Source organism: Ascaphus truei, chromosome 3 (genome assembly GCF_040206685.1).
Source record: "Ascaphus truei isolate aAscTru1 chromosome 3, aAscTru1.hap1, whole genome shotgun sequence".
NCBI classification, from domain to species: domain Eukaryota; kingdom Metazoa; phylum Chordata; class Amphibia; order Anura; family Ascaphidae; genus Ascaphus; species Ascaphus truei.
This window is the reverse complement of record NC_134485.1, coordinates 161,282,564-161,303,303: the sequence shown is the minus strand read 5'-3', so window position 1 is coordinate 161,303,303 and position 20,740 is coordinate 161,282,564.

Here is a 20,740-nt window from a genome sequence, read left to right as displayed (position 1 = left end):
CCATCGCTCGGGCACAGGCCTCGCGTGCATTCCCCTCCTCTTGGCTCTGTCCTCCTCCTGCGGTCTTCCCCTGCTCCGTGCGTGCCGCGTCTGTGTTGCAACCTGTGCACGTGCATCCCCAGCTTACAGGGGGCGCGCGCACAGATGCTTCTTATCAGCTTTCCCCTGTCTCCACCTCCCAAGCTGTTCAGGCCATTCCCATGACTGCCCCTTCTGTCTCCTCCTCTTCTCTCCCTGACCTATCTCTTGCTTCTCACTCAGAAGCGTGTGTGAAGAGCTCCCAGGCATTTGGTAAGGAATCAGCTTTATTCTTTCTTTATTTGGTATATTTTGCTGTGGATCTGTGGGGGAGTATACTGGGAGTATACTGTGAGTTTTGCAGAGGGTTTTGGGTGTATATTCAGGTTTAAAAAACGTTTTTGTTTTTCACCCAGAGGCTGCAGTGGTTTAACCCAGCAAAGCTACACTGTGGCTGGCTGGAAACTGCAATCTCAACCCCTCTCATCTCACCTACCCTTGATTGTTTATTTTCTTCAATGTTCACCTTATTTTTAAGCCTGATTTCCTTTTGTCATTTGCATTTTTGGGAGCTCTGTGTCTTAATTTAAAACCTTCAATATTGTGGTGTGGTTTTTTGTAAGAGAGAGAGTTTAATAATAAGGGGAGAAAAGAGAAGATTACAGCAGGTTTTTAAAAAGCTGTTTTTCTTCCCCTCCCTGTGCAGAAATAGTTAATTGGTTCTTAAAGGGACAGTTTTCCTCTCTGCATCTCTCTCCCTAAGCACTATTTCTTCCCCTTACTTAGAGGCTTATTTTATCATGCCTGGGGGGAATAGGACTAGTGCAGCAATGGGGGCCACACCTGGACATCGGACTCCAAAAACTGGGGCCCCTAGGATCAATAACCACAGCCCGAGGCCTGGTACATCCAGTGCCCTGGCCACACCTCCCCCGGCTCCTGTTGTCAGTTTAACCCCTGCAGTCCCAGTTCCAACATGGGCGCAGGTGGCAGCTGCAGGCGTTGACCCCAGCAACAACAACGCTGGGGTCATGCCCGGTGTGAGCAGGAAGCTTGGGGTGAGGTGCCCAATGTCACCTCCTGGCCTTAACATGGAGATCTATGTGAGGGCTGTGGCAGACATTGTGGGTCTCTCTGCTGTGGTGGCGGCCAGAAAGATGTATGGGAGGGGAATTTTCTTCCTCCGTACGCTGGCTGCCACCCACACCTTGGTGCAGAAAGGCATCAGTGTAGGGGGGCCTACATCCCCATAGAACCCATGGAGGGGTTAGGCACAAAAATCATCCTGTCCAATGTGCCCCCCTTCATCCCAGACAGCATCATGCGCCCACGCCTGCAAGCCCTGGGAGATATTAAATCTCCCATAACGCTGGGCTGCAGGGATAGAGCGCTGAGGCACGTGCTCTCTTTTAGGCGGCAGGTACAAGTGCTGCTGCCGGGGAGCACAGAATCTGTGGAGGGTTCTTTTGGGGTGCCCTATGAGGGCATAACATACACCGTGCACTATGGCACGGAGGGGGTAAGGTGCTATTTGTATAAGGAGCTGGGGCATACTCGCAGGAGTTGCCCCAAAGGGAACAGAGGACCTATCCCAACTCCTGCACCCGCCCCTCCCTCTGCCAAGACACCCGGTACCGCTGTACCTACCACAGCGGGGCCCTCGAGGGCCCAGGTCCCCCCTGGGACCACAAGAGATGTCGCTGTCCCATCTGGAACAGTGACTTCTGCACCTCTCCCTCGAGAGCGGAGGGAAGGAGAGGGGGTTGCCATGGAGCGGCCACCCTCTGTTAATGCTGTCTTCCCCCGCGAGGAAACACCCTGTGCCGCTGCGCCCACCGCGGTGGAGCCCTCGGGGCCCAGGCCCCCCCTGGGACCGCAGGAGATGTCGCTGCCCCATCTCGGATAGTGACGTCTACACCTCTCCCCCAAAGAAAGAGGGAGAAGGAAAAGCCCTTGAGGGCCCAGGCCCCCCTTGGGACCGCAGAAGATGTCACTGCCCCAACTTAAACAGTGACATCTGAACCTCTCCCCCAAACAAAGAGGGAGAAGAAAAGTCACCCCACAACAGTCACCCTCTGTTGTCGCTGTCCCCCCCCAAGAACACCTTACCCCCAATGTAAGCACCGTACAGGGTGCGGGGGAGCGGGAGGAAGCTCCTTATACGGAGGTAGCGGCACCCTCTTCTGGGGAATCACCCCCAGGAAGAAGCCTTTTAAAACAAAAAACAAGAGGGTGATTGAGGAGGTCGAGGAGGGTGAACCGTATTACGTTCACCCTCGGATGTCTCTGAAGCGGAACGAAACATCAGTTCCGCACAAGGTGGCTCCATCCAGCCCACTGGTTAGGATTAGCCAGTGTGAGTCGGATCTCATAATTTTACAACCCCCCACCCTCGAACATCTAGAGGGAATGCAGGAGTAGGTACCCGACGTCTCTGGGGTGGAAGGCCAAAGTGAACAACAACATAAGGCCTTGCCCCTAGATATAAACGTTGGGGAAAAGTCCAACACCCCTCCCAGTTGGAGAACATCCCCCGGGGACCTGTGTTTCGGTGAATCTGCCGCGCCGGACGCCGTTGTCTTCGGGGACTCGGAGGTCGGCCAGGACCCCCCTCCAGCTGTACCACCTTCAGGTGGCACACCTGAGGCTGAGCCCCGGTTTGTGTCACCGGAAGAAGGTGATGGGCTAGGGCTGACCCCCGTGGTTGGGGGTTTGGAGGGTGGAGCGGGGGAGGCGGGTGTGGGTGAGGGTGTTTTAGCGAGCACTTCCTTTTGCATCTGGGAGATGCCAGATGTGAGCTCTCCTGGTGAGGAGTTTTGATCGGGCACTTTGTTGGAGGCGACTGCTGGGCTGGACCCTCCCTATGAGGTACTTGCTAAAAAGTGCCCTCCTGCGATTAATGCGAACGCCCGTTGCATCCCGTTTGTTCGCATGGCGGTAGATGAGACCAGGAGGGCACTGTGTGCCTCGTTGGCCCCCGAGGACACTAGGGAGACCGCTAACTCCGCCATACCGCCACCAGCTACCCCTGAACATCCCACCCCGGGGTTGGATGTGGAGGATATAGTGGACCCCCTCGTGGAAACACCGAGGAGGGGACCCACTCTAAGGCTGAGAAAGGCCCCCGCAGGGAAGGGCGGAGGTCTTCAGTTTTTCAGTCAAGAGGAGCTCGGGGAGTTGGGGCTCAGTGAGGAGTCGTCTGGCACCACGGAGGCGGTGGACTCTTTGACCCCCATTATCCCTGCCCAGGAGCTAGATGGCTTCCTGGAGGATACCCTCTGCAAACACGGAACAACGAAGGTGCAGTTGGCCCTTGGAAGGTGTAAGTTTGCCTCGGTCATTCTCCACTCTCTCTTAGTATACATCAGGGCTAACCACAAGGCCAAAATCTCTGGGCCTATCCATCTTCGTGTCCTGAAATTTCATAAATTGATGCGAGACCACATAAAGGCTTCTCGGGGTGTAGCACCCTGAGCGCCTGTGGAAAGCAAAACTCTTGACTACCAATGGCTTTGAGCATCGGTACGCTTAACGTGAATGGCTGTAAGGACGGGTTTCGCAGGTTCCAGGTACTCTCCTTTTTACAGTAGGGAAAGTATTCTGTGAGCTTCCTGCAGGAAACCCATACCACTCCAGAGGCTGAAGCCAGCTGGCATTTGGAGTGGTGAGGCAAGATCTTTTTCAGCCACCTCACTTCGTCATCTAGTGGGGTGGTGACCCTGTTCTCTGAGTCCTTTCAACCAGAGCTGCTGCTTGCCAAAGCTGTTGTTCCAGGTCGCCTATTGCATCTTAGGGTCCGGCACGAGGACTACACTTTTAATTTCCTGAACGTGTATGCTCCTGCCACCAGACCCCTGAGAAGGCAGTTCTTCGTCAGAATTTCTAAATACCTGGAGACAGTCGATGCGGATGAATACGTGGTGCTCGGGGGTGATTTTAACTGTACACTCGAGGCTCGGAAAGACCGGAATGGTCCGGAGCCACACCCGTGTTCTGCGTCGGCCTTGCGGGCGGTCATCACCCTATACTCCTTGGTAGACGTCTGGCGAGAACAACATCCTGAGGCATCCACTGAGTTCACCCATTTTAGGGTGTTTAGGGGTGAACGGATGTCCTGGTCCCGGATCGACAGGTTGTATATTTCCAGCCACAGCCTGTCAAGAGCCCAGTCCAGTGCCATTAGGCTGGCGCCATTTTCGGACCACAATTGTGCGTCCGTGACAGTGACACTGCTACCTGCAGCACCCTCGGCCGCATATTGGCACTTCAACAATACGTTGTTGGAGGACAAGGGGTTTGCGACGTCGGTCCGAGACTTTTGGATGGCCTGGAGAGGTTGCAGGTCAGACTTTGCCACGTTAGAGCAGTGGTGGGACGTGGGCAAGGTTCATCTGCGCCTCGTGTGTCAGGAGTACACCAAAGGTGCCAGCGGGCAGCGCAATGCTGAGATCGAGGCCCTCAGGGAGGAGGTGCTCGATCTCGAGAAGCGGCTGTCTGTGGCAGGAGACCAATACCTGCAGAGTATGTACGTGGAGAGGAAGTGCGCTCTCCGGGACTTGGAAGATCGGAGAGCTCGGGGGGCATATGTGCGATCGCGCATCCACTTCCTTCGGGCGATGGATCATGGGTCGCGCCTCTTCTACGCGCTGGAGAAAAAGAGGGGAAACCATAGACATATCACCTGCTTGTTGGCAGAGGACGGTACCCCTCTGACTGACCCGGAGAGCATCCGGGACAGAACCCGGAGATTCTATGTAAATCTTTTCTCTCCGGAGTCCATCCAGCCAGATAAATGCAGGGTCTTATGGGAGGGGCTTCCCACGGTCGGTGAGGATGGAAGGGAGCGGCTTGAGTTACCTTTGACTCTGGCCGAGCTCTCTGAAGTCCTCAATCTCATGTCCCGCGGAAAACGCCAGGGCTAGACGGGCTGACTGTGGAGTTCTTCTGGTTTTTCTGGTAGATGCTGGGACCTGATTTCACTGAGGTCCTAGCAGAAGCCCTGGAGACCGGTGAGATGCCCCTTTCATGTCGGCGGGCAATACTGTCTCTGCTGCCGAAGAAGGGAGATCTCCGCCAGATCTCTAACTGGTGACCGGTCTCACTGCTCAGCACGGACTATAAGATCGTAGCCAAAGCGCTTTCGCTGAGGCTCAAGTCCGTGCTGGCAGACGTGATTCACCCCGACCAGTCCTATACTGTACCGGGCAGGAGTATTCATGACAACATTTTTGTGGTCCGGGACCTGATGCACTACGCACAGAGGTCTGGTCTATCACTCGCCTTCCTGTCCCTAGATCAAGAGAAGGCGTTTGACAGAGTGGATCACCGTTACCTTATGCAGACCCTGCAGGTGTTTGGCTTCGTCCCACAATTTGTGGGCTTTCTCCAGATGCTGTATGCCTCTGCAGAGTGTCTGGTGAAGATCAACTGGTCCCTGATGGCACCTTTTGTGTTTGGTCAGGGAGTACGTCAAGGGTGCCCCATGTCTGGGCAACTGTACGCGCTGGCCATTGAGCCCTTCCTCTGCCTACTGAGGAGGAGGCTCACCGGGCTGGTGCTGCGGGAGCCTGACATGCGGGTAGTCCTGTCGGCTTATGCCGATGACGTGCTCCTCGTGGCCCAGGACCTAGATGATCTAGAGTGGGCACAAGCGTGCCAAGAGGTCTACACCGTGGCCTCTTCTGCTCGGATCAACTGGTCCAAGTGCTCCGGCATTCTGGTGGGTCCCTTACAGGTGGACTCCTTGCCCCCTGTGTTTCGGAATATCTCGTGGGAGAGCGATACTCTCAAGTATCTGGGAGTCTACATGTCTGCTGCAGAGAACCCGGCCCCGGAAAACTTCAGTGATCTTGAGAATGCTTTCCCTCAGGGGAAGAACCCTGGTGATTAACCAGCTGGTGGCCAGACAGATATGGCACCGGCTGATAGCCATGGGTCCAACCCCCGAATTTATCAACAAGATCCAGAGGAAGTTGATGGATTTTCTCTGCATGGGGAAGCATTGGGTCTCTGCGGGAGTTGCGTGTCTGCCCTTGGAGGAGGGTGGACAGGGAGTGGTGTGTGTCCGCTCCCAGTTACACACTTTCCGCCTCCAATACCTGCAGAGATATCTATTCGCTGATCCGTCTCCGCAGTGGTGCCAGCTGGCCACCAGTTTCTTTCGACAGCTGCGCAATATGAGGTATGACCGGCAACTGTTTATCATCAGGCACGAGGGTTTAGGTAGAGACCTCTCGGTGCTGCCGGCATACTACCGGGACTTACTTAAGGCCTGGAAACTGGTCTCCGTGACCAGGAAGGAACAGGCGGTGGGGGTTGATTTCCTCGCCGAGCCCCTGCTGTTTAATCCGGCAGTGGGGGCTCGGATGTTGGATTCACCCTCTATTTGCCGCCGGCTAATCCTGGCGCAGGTGACCAGAGTCGGGGATCACCTGGACTTTGAGCGGCGAGACTGGGTTAGGGCAGAGGTGCTCGCACCCCGTATGGGTCTGCGTACTGCCCGCCTCCCTCATCATTTGATCCGGGAGATTAAAGATGCCATCCACCCCGACTCATGCACCTTCATTGAAGGGGTATTGCAACCTTTCAAGCCTTGTCAACCTTTCAACCCTAGTTCTCCGGATCTTTGCGTGGAGCCCAAACCACGACAACCCCCTCGGGCTCCTCTTTCCCCCAACCTCAGCAGGTTGGGGGATATGTCCCCGGCATGTTTCCGCGGCATGCCGAGGAAAGACCTGTATTCTCTAGTGCTCCATATAGTGCATTACCTCACCCTTGTCACCCGCCCAGATACTATCTGGAGGCGGGTATTCCCTGCGAATGAGGGCGAGAGACCCCGGTGGAGGGAACTCTATTCATCCTTGGTTCCCCGTCCCGCCGGTGATTTGAGTTGGAGGGTCCTCCACGGTGCACTGAGCACAGGAGAATACTTGGCACACTTCACGGACTCCCCCGCCGCCTGTCCCTTCTGTGGCGAGCGGGAGCCCATGTATCACATTTATTTGAGTTGCGCCAGACTGCAGCCCCTCTTTTCCTTCTTGAGGAGCCTTCTCCTGCGGTTCTGGCTATACTTCTCCTCTCATATTTTTATTTTTGGGTGCCCAGTGACCCGGAACAATAAGCCTAGGGATCTCCTGGTCAGCCTGCTCCTGGCATTGGCTAAGGTAGCCATTTGTAAAACCAGGAAGCAGTGTTTGGAGGGGGTGGTCCCAACAAACATCATGGCCATGTTTCGGGCGCTGGTGCGCTCCCGTATTCGGGCAGAGTACTCGTACGCCGAGTCTACTGGGACGGTTTCAGAGTTTGCCTCCCAGTCGGCGTTAGGCGGGGTGCTTTGCTCGGTATCCCCCATCAAGGGTTCTTTAGATTTAACCCTTCTGTTTTTAGTGCACTTCATCAGTGCACTTGTTGGGTTCATTTAATTTTTGTTTGACTGGTTTATCTTTTGTTCTACTTGGCAACAAGTAGAATTGCTGTTTAACTGAATTGGCCGGCTTCGCCGGCCAATCAGTTTCAAACCAGATCAAAATAGACCCACTTCTCTCTCTACTCCTCCCCTCTCTGTCATTTGTGCACCTTCCTTTATAATCCCTGTCTGTCCACCTCTTCCTTGCTCTGCATAGTTCCTGTTTCCCTGTGTGTACCTGTCCTATTCTGTGCTCCCTCTGTGCTCCTGTTATTACCTGCTCTTGTGATACTTTGGATTTCCCTGGCTTTGACCCCTGCTGACCCTGGACTACTCTGCTCTCTGGTATCCCTTGAACTCTGCTACACGTTCGACTTCGCTGACCTCTGGCTTCCTAGGACCTGGCTTGCCCTCTGACGACTCTACCCTCTGGATCCCTGGACATTGGCTAACGGACATGACTATTCTTACGGACACTCCCCAAGCGTTGCAAGTATACTCTAACAACTCTTCCAACAGGCCCAGCAACGCTATACCACACTCCGGGCTTGCTCCCACTGCTGTGGGTGTGGTATCAAACCGTTCCCACCTCAGTACTGGGGTCTAGCTTGGTCTGCGGGCATACAGGCGTGACACTTCTGTAGCTCAGCATTATTTTCTCTCTCCATTTCCAATTCTTCACGGAGCAGATCACAGTTATGCCTGGCAGCTTGCAGTGCATCTTCAGGGCTGGTCAAGGGACTGTCACTCACTGGTTCTGGCTCCGCTTCCCTGGTATGGTTGGTTGAGGGTTCTTCACTGTTAGCACCGGACAGACACTTCTTTGGGTTACATAACTTCTGCCTTGGGCTCTCTGGATATTCTGTCACCCGCGTGATGAATCCTCCATTTTCTTTAGGCTGCAGGGCATCTCTGACCCTCTTTTTCTCTGCAGGATCTGCGGACATGTCTGTTCCTTCCACGGCAAGTGAAGAACTGCTTTTCTTTTTCCGCCTTTTGGTTTTGGACAATTCCGTCCCATCAGGAATATTGGGGTCCCCATCTTGATTTGAAACTTAGCAGCTTCACTGTATTCGCCATGTTTTCCTTGCAGTTCAGTTAGGTGGCGTATATATTCAGAGATCTGCTGCTCCCGTTCTTGATCCTGCCGATCACATTTGTCATCATAGAGAGCGGATTTTTTTCAGTACGTACCGAGTTCAGGCACCCCCACCATTCTTGGGGTGTTTTATGGGTGTGACTCAGTTCGGGTTCCCCGTAAGAGATGTCTTCCTCCTTATCAGACCGGAAGGGCCACTCTTCCGTGGGATAGGGTTCATTACAGAAACGCCACATCATGTCCTCCAATTTGGGGCTCACAGGTGTATTTTTCTTCCTGACATCAGGAGTCGCTATTGCAGCTGTTGTCACTGTTTTCACTAGAACCCCAAATTGTGTTAGTCCTACAGGTGGGCAGACTTTGCTTGTAGAGTTCGTAGCTCTCACAGGCGTCTCTGTAAACTTTTTATTCTTCTTTACTTTGGTACGGTTTACAACATCAGCAGTACTGTGCACACATTCTTTCTCATCAGTGATACTGGATGTGCACTTGCTAAGTAAATCTTCTGTACCTTCCTTGGGACCACAGCGCACTGCTTGCTGCTGAAGTTCCTTGGCTCGTTTAAAAAAATAGTCCTCTGGCTGCTGCCCTTTTTCTGAGGCCACGTAGGGGCCATCCTCACCATCTGAATAAGGCCTGAAGGGACACTGCTCAGTGTGGCCGGGCTCTTTACACCAGGAACACATTTTCTTCCCCAAATTTTCACAGGCGTCTCCTGGGCCCATTTAAACTTCAAGGGCCATCTCCCATCCCAACTTACACCATATGTAAGAGACGTGTTTAGAGGTATGCAATGGAGACCGTTTAAAGTGAAACTAAAATTAGGCTTTATTGCGTCTATCCCTTTAACACAGCAAAATGAAAACCTACTCCACTTTGGAGAATAAACAAGAACAAGAAAACAGGGGGGAGCAAGGGTTAAAAGGAGAAAGTGCAGTCTTGAAATATATCAAACCTCATAAGGTTAGATAAACCAGGGAGGAAGGGGGGGAAGAAATAAATAAATATATATCCATAATACTTACACGGCCCAGTATAAGTACAAATGTAACAGGAGGTATCTGTACCGTTTATCTCCCTTGTCCAGGGTTTTGGATAACCCCTATTGGGGTTGTAGCAGAAGCGTTCATCAATCTAGGTTTTCCTTAATTGATTGCCTAGGGGTATTCATCACCATTCGCTGGTAATATTTAACCTTTTTCTTTGTTTTTTTTTCTGTTAAGGTTAGCGCCGAGGTTTTTTGTTGTTTTTATTCCACTTTGGAGACTATCTACACATGGACTACATCCCTCACTAACTGGGTAGTTTGCTAAGCTAATTACAGCCCCAAATATATATACACATTTATTCAGATATACAACAGTCCCATAAGAAAGTCTTATCTGTTTCCTGTAGCTGTAGGGGAAGGCTTCTCTGCTCTCCTGGGTCAGCACCCTTGTGTGCTAAGGCAATGTCTGTCCAGGTATAGAGAGGTCTGCTCCCCTTTGTCTTGCTGTCAGCCTGCAGTCTCTTTGCAGCTCAAGACATCTGTCCTTCCTTGGTTTATCCCCCATATTGAGACCCAGGAATCCTCCTCCTGTGTCTCAGAACAGGCTTTTTCTGACAGAATTCTGATTAGGCCGGTGGGGTTGGTCGATTGCAGGTTTGCAATTAACCAGCACACTGCTGGATTTGAGGCCCATTTCTTAACAGGGGTAAGTCCCTGTTACACCGCCTTTATTTGTCTTCAAACTATCCCTTTCCAGTTACAGACAGATGATCGACATCAACCTGGACCTCCCATGGCTTCAACTACATAACCCTCGGATCGACTGGACAGAAGAACAACCTTTTCAATGGAGTTCATACTGCCTACAGAACTGCATTGTACCGTCCAAAGGCCTATGTAAAGTTTCAGTACAAGAGCAGGTAACTTCTCATTTGCCTCAAATCTACTCTGCATTCCTGGACATATTCAGCAAGTCTCAATCCGAAGAGCTTCCACCCCACCGATCAATCGACTGCCCCATCGACCTTCTACCTGGCTCAGTGCCTCCTCGAGGATGTTCTTATCCACTGTCACCTCCAGAGACAAAGGCCATGAAGGAATACATCCAAGAGAACCTGCAAAGGGGCTTCATCCGGAAGTATTTGTTTCCTGCAGGTGTGGGGTTCTTCTTTGTAAAGTTAAAGGATGGATCCCTCAGACCATGTATTGATTATCGGGGACTTAATAAAATCACAATCAAGAACCGCTACCCCTTATCTCTTATCACCAAACTCTTTGATAGACTACAGGGTTCCACTATCTTTACCAAACTGGACTTACAAGGAGCTTACAATCTTGTAAGAATCTGACAGGGGGATGAGTTGAAAACAGCGTTTAACACCCAGGATGGACATTATGAATACCTTGTCATGCCTTTCAGCCTTTGTAATGCTCCCGCGGTATTCCAGGACTTTGTCAACGAGGTTTTCAGGGATCTCCTGGACCAATACATCATTGTCTATCTAGATGACATTCTAATCTTCTCCAAGACCACACGTGAATACTCGGGTTATGTCAAACAGGTACTCCAACGACTACGGGAGAATCACTTATTCGCGAAATTGGAGAAGTGTCACTTTCATCAGACTACGACATCATTTCTAGGCTACATGATCTCCGATACTGGCCTTGCCATGCATCCAGCCAAAGTGAAGCAGTTTTGGATTGGCCTCGCCCTACAACCCTGAAGGCCGTACAATGGTTCTTAGGCTTCGCAAACTACTACCGAAGGTTCATACAAAACTTTTCATCCATAGTAGCACCCATTACAGCGTTGACACAGAAAGAAGCTGACCCGGCACTTTGGTCTCCTGCAGCCCTTCAAGCATTAGAGAGGCTAAAAACAGCCCCTGTGTTGGCTGCTGTGCTGGTGCATCCTGATCCAGGACTACCATTCACGCTCGAGGTGGACACTTCAGATGTTGAGGCCAGGTCATTCTTGTCCCAAAGGAAAACCCCACAAGCCAAGCTACACCCCTGTGCATTCTATTCCCCAAAATTCTACCCTGTCGAACAGAATTACGACATGGGCAATCGAAAATTGTTGGCCATCAAGATGGCCTTAGAGGAATGGAGGCATTTGCCCGAGGGCACTGAAAACCCTGTAACTATTCTGACAGACCATAAGAATATGCTCTACATTGAAGGTGCTCGCCTCTTGGGGTCGCGACAAGCTCGATGGTCCAGCTTCTTCTTTCGCTTCAATTTTATTAGTTCCTATCTACCTGGGCCTAAAAATGTGAAGGCAGATGTCATCTCCCGCTAATTTCTTGTAGAAGACAGTGCTGAGGACTGACAGGAAACCATCCTTTCCCATCATATATCATCCCTGCCAACACATTTGATGCTATGGAGGACATCATGAGAGGTCAGTCTGATATTCCGGAGGGTCTCGAAGTTCAAGAGGGACGTCTCTTCACCACACCAGCCTATCGTCAAAAGGTTTTGGAATGGGGTCATTCATTGAAAAGCTCTGGTCATCCAGGTACAAGGTGAAATATTGATTTTCTGGAAAGAACCTTTTGGTGGCCAGGGATGCGCAAAGACATAAAGGAATTTGTCCCCGCATGTACCACTTGTGTCCAGAACAAAACTCCCTGTAACAGACCTCCAGGTTTGCTACAACCCCTTCCGATCCCGGATCGTCCGTGGACTCATCATTTCATGGACTTCATCGTAGAACTACCTATATCAAAAGGTAGGAACACCATCCTGGTTGTGGTCGACCGATTCTCTAAGCAGGCCCATTTCATTCCTCTTAAGGGTCTACCCAATGCCCTCAAATTATCCGAAATCTTTATCAGGGATATGTTCCACATTCATGGGGTCCCCCAAGTCATTATGTCAGATCGAGGCTCACAATTTATCTCAAAGTTCTGGCGGGCCTTCTGCAAACAACTAGGGTTCTCCCTTCACTTTTCTCCTGGCTATCAACCTCAGACTAATGGTCATACAGAGTAGACGAATCAATCACTGGAACAGTTCATCCGCTGCTTCATTTCCGATACCCAGGACAACTGGGTAGATCTCTTGCCGTGGGCCGAATTCTCCCATAACAATCTGCGTAATTAGTCGACTCAGGAATCACCATTCTTTTCTAACTTTGGCTTCCACCCCTCAGCTCTTCCTACTGCAGGACCTGAATCCGGGGTACCAGCTGTGGACAATAGGATTCTGCATCTTCATGAGTCATGGAGAAAGATTCAGGAAAATCTCAGAAAGGCAATCTCCATGCAGAAGAAGCAGGCCGACCAGCGTCACCGTGAAGCACCTAATTACAATCCAGGGCAAAAGGTATGGCTGTACACCAAGAATATCCGGCTGAAGGGATTGGGTTTCAAGTGATGAGGGTTCTGATGGGGATATACCATGGTCAAGTCGCATACCTGTACCTAACCCCACTGTATTTAACCCTGCACCTCGAGGGTCCAAGTCCTGTAAGTTCTAAGGCACCCAGAAGGAATACCACAAGGTATATAGATGTAACTAGAGGTAAAGGTTCACACTCCACAGACAGAGAGACATCTGTTGTGTCCTCAAGAGATGAGTCAGAAAAGGGTATGAGTGTGTCATCCTCATATGAGCACCGAGACAAATGGTGGGCACCCTTATTTGAGGGACATAACAAAGGGATGGACCGTACTAGGTTTGAACTGATAAAGAACGAGGTGGTAGATCAGTGGTGGGATGTAGGCAAGTACTCTAAGGAGGAGGTTGCTTAAAAGCTCTATAAGAGATGGGTAGAAATCAACATAAAACATGTTATACCCAAAAGGCTCATCTATCCTATATGATGAGATTGTCCCTGAGGAGCCTAAATACTGGGTACTGCCAGGAAAGGCTGGGAACAAGAAACTAACAAAGCTAAGCAGAGCTGATAGAGCTTTTGTAGCCAGATACAGGCAATCACATGCAGGGCCGCCAACAGAAATCGTGGGGCCCGGGACAAACATTTTAAGCAAGACCCCCCTGTGTCGGCGGTATTGCCCGCTGCCCGCCCCCCCATTTCACACCTCACGAGCCCCCTCTCTTTCCCCCCTTCCCATGTATTTCTCTCCCTTCCGCCTCACCCCATCTCACTATCCCGCCTCGCATGTATTTCTCTCCCCTGCTTCTCACTCTTACTCCCTCTTTTCCTCACTCACCCCCTCTCTCCTCTCCCTCCGTCAATTACCCCACGCTCACTCCGTCCCCCCACACACAATCCCCCCCACAAGATAGATACCAAAAAAATTAACAACCCCAATGCACAAAACTTCCCACCCCCAAATACATTTAAAAAAAATCCCCACCCCCCAAGTATATACAACTTCCACCCCCCCAAATGCATACAAAAAACCCACCTACCCAATACACATAAAAAAACAATACATATACAATACATATAACCCAACACACATAAATATATATATATCAAATATAGAAAATTGATCATTTACTTACCTGCGTGCTGTCCCTTGATGTCGTGTTGCAACCGGTATCGTATGGTTTATATATATATATATATATATATATATATATATACAGTGATCGACAAATCACCCAAAAATCTACTCGCAACCTAGCCCCGCCCCAATGTTATACATTGGAGGGGAGGTGTTCCTTACCTGTGTTCTGGTTTAGGGGGGATTCCGATGTCTTCTGTGTGAAGCTCGAGAGTTAGATCTGGAAGAAAGCATAATAGGTTATTTCGGTGTAGGTATAGGGCAGTTAAGATATATAGGGTAAATAAGAGATCCAGAGTGTGTGTGTGTGTGAGAGAGAGAGAGAGAGAGAGAGAGAGAGAGAGGCAGAGAGAGAGAGAGAGAGAGAGAGAGAGAGGGTGGGTGAGAGAGAGACAGAGAGAGAGAGAGAGACAGAGAGACAGAGAGACAGAGACACACACACAGAGAGTGGCACACACAAACAGAGAGAGGGAGACACAGATACAGAGAGATACACACACAGAGAGAGACACACACAGAGAGAGAGACACAGAGAGAGAGACACAGATTTGAAATCCGCTGAGCCGGAAGAAACGCGTAGGGTCACGTGGTTATTGCATTACTGTGGTGTAGCAGTTCAGACGCCAGGAGCCAGACAGCAGAGAGGAAGTGTCCCAAGATACTCTCGAGACTATCCGTGCTGAATGGGAACTACAGGCTGGTCATTCGGGTTGCCGGAGAGACACTGAGACAGTGACACCAGCAGCAGTGAAGCCCCCATTGTATACACAGCGAGACGGAAAAAACTGACTGCAGTCTGGTACATGCTGGTGCATGGGCGTGCCCCATACAACGCTTTTAATTCATTGGCAAAGTGTGAGTGCGCATTTGTCTTTGTTCGTGATATTAAACTTTTTCATTGGATTTTACACATGGATCGGGCGCTTTTCCTCTTTTTTCTTTTTATATATATATATATATATATATATATATATATATACACACACACACATATATATATATATATATATATATATTTATATATATATATATATATATATACATATATAACTATATAACTATATAACTATATATATATATATATATATATATATATATATATATATCTTACTGGGAATGTGTGTGTGTATATGTGTATGTGTGTGTGTGTGTGTGTGTGTGTGTGTGTGTGTGTGTGTGTGTGTGTGTGTGTGTGTGTGTGTGTGTGTGTGTGTGTGTGTGTGTGTGTGTGTGTGTGTGTGTGTGTGTGTGTGTGTGTGTGTGTGTGTGTGTGTGTGTGTATATGTGTGTGTATATATATATATAGAGAGAGAGAGAGAGAGAGAGAAAATATATTTATATATATATATATATATATATATATATATATATATATATATATATAGATATATGTGTACACACACACACATATATATATATAGGGCTGGGGGGGCCGAGGCTGGGGGGGGGCCGAGGCTGGGGGCGACAACTGTGGGGGGTGGCGGCGATGGCGGCGGGCCCCAATCCTGCGAAGGGTGGCGGTGCTGAGGGTGGGGGGAGGGTTGTGGCGTTACTGCAGGGGCTGGCGGGAGGGCCCGTTCCTGCAGAGGCTGGCAGGAGGGCCCGGTCCTGCATCAGGGGGGTGGTGGTGGGATGGCCGGGGGGTGGCTGGTGGCTGCGGGGGGTGGCGGTGCTGCGGGGGGCCCCGGCAGCTAGTCACAGCAGTTGCTGCTTGCCACGATGCTGTTCCCGCCCGCGCCGGGACTCTGTCTCACGCCAGCGCGTGATGCCACGGTGACTCATGGGGCCTGGGACGCCAGTGCCTTTTGTCCCCCCCTGTTGGCAGCCCTGATCACATGGATATGAGTTCCCTCATGTACCAGAGCCCATCATGCAGGAAATAGAAGATCAGAAAGACACCTGGCTAAGGGATGCAGTCGTTGACTACGTGCGATTAAAGAGCAGTAGTGCTGCATACCTAATGGAAGAGAAAATTTGTTCTCTTATGAAAGTATGGAGTACAGGGTGCAATATCTTTATGCATACGATTGTGTACAGGCCTTTTCAACCATACTATGTGACGGTTATAGACCATAATGGACGGGAATTAAGGAAACCTGCCATTATTACTAGTTGTGGTTTCTCCATGTTGGGAGTTTCCCTTTTGTTATTCACCATCCTAGGTGTTTACAGCCTGTAATATAATGTACTAACATTGCATTATCTTTTGTATTTATACAGGTTGCCCACCTGCAGGATGGCCCAGCAAATTCGGTCCAAGTGGGGACCATTGGATTCCACCTGAGGGAGAATTTAGCCCTGGTAGGTTTGGGCTATTTTTCTATCCTCGTCCTTGTAGTAATCCCTGCGTAAGGGCAGGTTTGCCAGGAGTTATCATGGGTTTTCCCCACTTTAGGCAGTACACTGAGGCAGTGAAGGCAGGTCCCCAAACTCTGTGTCCAATCAAGAGACACAAGGGCGTGTCTGTTGAAGCTACTTAGGGTATTGCCACTTTCTATATAGTTGGTCTTTTGAGAGTCTGTCCTTGGAGTGGAAAGTACAAGGGTTGCACAGTCCGAGCTGCCAGGACTGGCTAGCTTGAGGCCTCCCTCCGGGGAGGGAGAGTGCGCACCCCATACCTCCTACCCTGCTTAGGCGGTAGGGGAAGAGCTAGACCCACTCTGGATGCTCTAGGCCTGGAGTGGTGTCCGGGACATCCTAAAGGAGGACAGCCTGCTGTGCAACTGTCTGCCTAGGAAAAAAGAGAGAATAAAGAGCTTGCACTTTTATACAAACTCCTGCCTGAGAGTGAAGTGTATCGGGAGGAGGGAGAAGGAGAATTCTCTTGTAGGTACTTCACCCCATACTGCTGGGGGCTGCAGGAGATGGAGGCGCTGCACCAGTAGAGGAAACGGAGGCACAACCCAGAAGCCTATCCTGTTCTCTTCCATGTCATAGCGGGAGACTCAGGGCCCCCTGTTGCCAGCAGGTATGCACCACACAGAGACATGTAGCCTGAGCCTTAGACTCCCTAGGAGACCCTATCTGAGATTGGGTGGGGGGAAAATGGTTACATATATATATATATATATATATATATATATATATATATATATATATATATACTATATATTTCTGAAAGCACTGTATGCCTGTCTGTCTGTCCTCTGTCCCTAGCGGCAATCGCATTGGAGCTTTGGCCCATCACTCCGCCTCAGGCCAATGAGATGGCTCCCTTGGCCCGCCAACCCCCACACACCTCTCATTGGCCTGAGGCGGAGTGATGGGCCCAAAGCAGCGACACACACACACACACAATGGCCCCACTAACTCACCTATTTCAGGCACACACAGGCCCCACACACAGGCCCGCACACAGTCCCCACACACAGGCCCGCACACAGGCCCCAAACAGGCCCCACACACAGGCCCGCACACAGGCCCCACGCACACAGGCCCACACACAGGCCCACACTCACAGGCCCGCACACAGGCCCCACGCACACAGGCCCCACGCACACAGGCCCACACACACAGGCCCGCAAACAGGCCCCACGCACACAGGCCCCACGCACACAGACCCCACGCACACAGGCCCACATACACAGGCCCGCACACAGGCCCCACGCACACAGGCCCACACACAGGCCCACACTCACAGGCCCGCACACAGGCCCCACGCACACAGGCCCACACACAGGCCCACACACATAGGCCCGCAAACAGGCCCCACGCACACAGGCCCCACGCACACAGGCCCCACGCACACAGGCCCACACACAGGCCCACACACAGGCCCACACACAGGCCCCGCACAGGGCACTTCCTGCTGCCGCTCCGGCACCCGGGCAGCGGTCACCCGGCGGCCGGGGGAGAGCGAGTCACGGGGAGCGGGGGGGGGGGAGCGAGCCCCGAGTCACGGGGAACGGGGGGGCGAGCCCCGAGTCACGGGGAGCATGGGGGGGCGAGCCCCGAGTCACGGGGAACCAAGAAGGGGGAGCGGCCAGCGGGGGGACGGACGCCCGGGGGGGGGGCAAGCGGATACATAAATTATGACAATACATATGCCCCCTGATCTCCACCCCCCAACTCCCCTTTCCCCCCCTGCTCTCCTTCCCCCCCCGCTCCCCTTTTCCCCCCCTCCACTTTCCCCCCCCCCTCCGCACCCCTTTCCCCCCTCCGCTCCCCTTTCCCCCCCCCTCTGCTCCCCTTACCCCCCCTCCGCTCCCCTTACCCCCCTCCGCTCCCCTTTCCTCCCCCCTCTGCTCTCCTTCCCCCCCCCTCCGCGCCCTTTCCCCCCCTCCGCTCCCCTTTCCCCCCCCTCTGCTCCCCTTTCCACCCCTCCGCTCCCCTCTCCCCCCCCCCCCGCTCCCATTTCCCCCCCGCTCCCCTTTCCCCCCCCTCCTCTCCCCTTTCCCCCCCCTCCGCTCCCTTTTCCCCCCCCTCCGCTCCCCTTTCCCTCCGCACCCCTTTCCCCCCCCCCTCCACTCCCCTTTTCCCCCCCCCTCCGCTCCCCTTTCCCCCCCCTCCGCTCCCCTTTCCCCCACCCTCCGCTCCCCTTTCCCCCCCCTTCCGCTCCCCTTTCCCCCCCTCCGCTCTCATATCCCCCCCTCCGCTCTCATTTCCCCCCCCTCCACTCCCCTTTCCCCCCCCCTCCACTCCCCTACCCTCCCTCTCCCCTTTCCCCCCCCCTCCGCTCCCCTACCCTCCCTCTCCCCTTTCCCCCCGCTCCCCTTTCCCCCACTCCCCTTTCCCCCCCGCTCCCCTTCCCCCCCCGCTCCCCTTTCCCCCCCCGCTCCCCTTTCCCCCCTCCGCTCCCCTTCCCCCCCCTCCGCTCCCCTTCCACCCCCTCTGCTCCCCTTTCCCCCCCTCCGCTCCCCTTACCCCCCTCCGCTCCCCTTACCCCCCCCGCTCCCCTTACCCCCCCTCCGCTCCCTTTCCCCCCCCTCCGCTCCCCTTTCCCCCCCCTCTGCTCCCCTTCCCCCCCCCCCCTCCGCTCCCCTTCCCCCCCTCTGCTCCCCTTTCCCCCCCTCCGCTCCCCTTCCCCCCCCTCCGCTCCCCTTTCCCCCCCCTCCGCTCCCCTTTCTCCCTCCCTCCGCTCCCCCCCCCCTCCACTCAACTTTCCCCCCACTCCGCTCCCCTCTCCCCCCCTCCGCTCCCCTCTCCCCCCCCTCTGCTCCCCTTTCCCCCCCCCTCTGCTCCCCTTTCCCCCCCCCTCTGCTCCCCTTCCCCCCCCTCTGCTCCCCTTTCCCCCCCCCTCTGCTCCCTTTTCCCCCCCTCTGCTCCCATTTCTCCCCCTCCGCTCCCCTTTCCCCCCCCCTCTGCTCCCCCCCCTCCACTCCCCTTGCCCCCCCTCTGCTCACTTTTCCCCTCCACCCCCCTTTCCCCCTCCCACCCCCTTACCCCCTCCCACCTCCTTCCCCCTCCCACCCCCTTCCCCCCTCCCACACTTCCACCCCTTCCCCCCTCCCACCCCTTCCCCCCCCTCCTCCTCCCCTTCCCGCCGCCCTTCGCCTTCCTTCCCGCCTCCCCACCCCCGCCTTCCCGCCTCTGTCTTTCACCCGCCCTTACTCCGGCCGCCTCTGCCTTTCACCCACCGCCTCACAGCCGCTGCACACACTCAACAGACACCCGCCACATGACACATACCTACCGCCACACACACCTGCTGCCTCCCGCCCCTACTCACCGACATCACTGACCCACCGCCTCACACCCTAGCAGGAACCCCCACTCACAGACAGCACTCACAACCCACGCGCCACCTGCCGCCTCACACCCTAGCAGGACCCCCACTCACAGACAGCACTCACAACCCACGCGCCACCTGCCGCCTCACACCCTAGCAGGACACACGCCTCACAGACAGCACTCACAACCCATTTGCCACCCGCCGCCTCACACCCTAACAGGACACACGCCTCACATTTTTACATCTGTTATGTCACCAAAATATACATTGTACTGTGGTGTGTTTACAATAAACCCTTTTTAAACAACATCATATTACATTTTATTCCATCTTTCTTTCAATATTATTATCCAACCTTTACAACAAATAGTCACCTATTGTTCCACGATTTATAAATAATACTACCTATTACGCATTTACATCCCGGGCAACGCCGGGTCTCTCAGCTAGTATATATATATATAAACGGAAATAGCCGTGTTAGTCCCATTCGATAGTGCCGAATAAATGAGTTCTTCAGTATTAGGTGACACCTTTTTTATTTGGACTAACAATTTATGTCATAGGACAAGCTTTTGAGAGTTCTCTCTTCTTCATGTCAGCAATACTGGTATACAAAGGAATCTATGGCTAATAATGAGCCAGTGGTTGGTGTGATGTGTGGCGATACCACAGACCAAGCTAGTGATATATTTAGTGACCTTGTACTTTTTAGGACACACAGTCCTAAATAAAACAGTCGCATAGAACAATGAAGTAACCAAATACCAAATCCCTTCACTTCCACTTTCTCTATTCGCTGGCCCACCTTTCTCTGACACAATACCCTCCCCCACCTCCTGTTTACCACTTTCAAGCCTGTTAAATGCTCCTTCCCAAAGTGATAAAAACATTATTGAGGAAATCTAGGTTTGTGTCAAGCCCAAGGATGTCAGATTCATTCCAGCAATGCCAGGGACGATAAGAAGTATGACCAGGAAAACAGAGCACTTTGCGCAGAAGGGATGAGGGGAGAATGCTTTGCTATCTCAGGATAGTGTCATGGGATGATCGAAACACGTTTAAATGTTTCTGC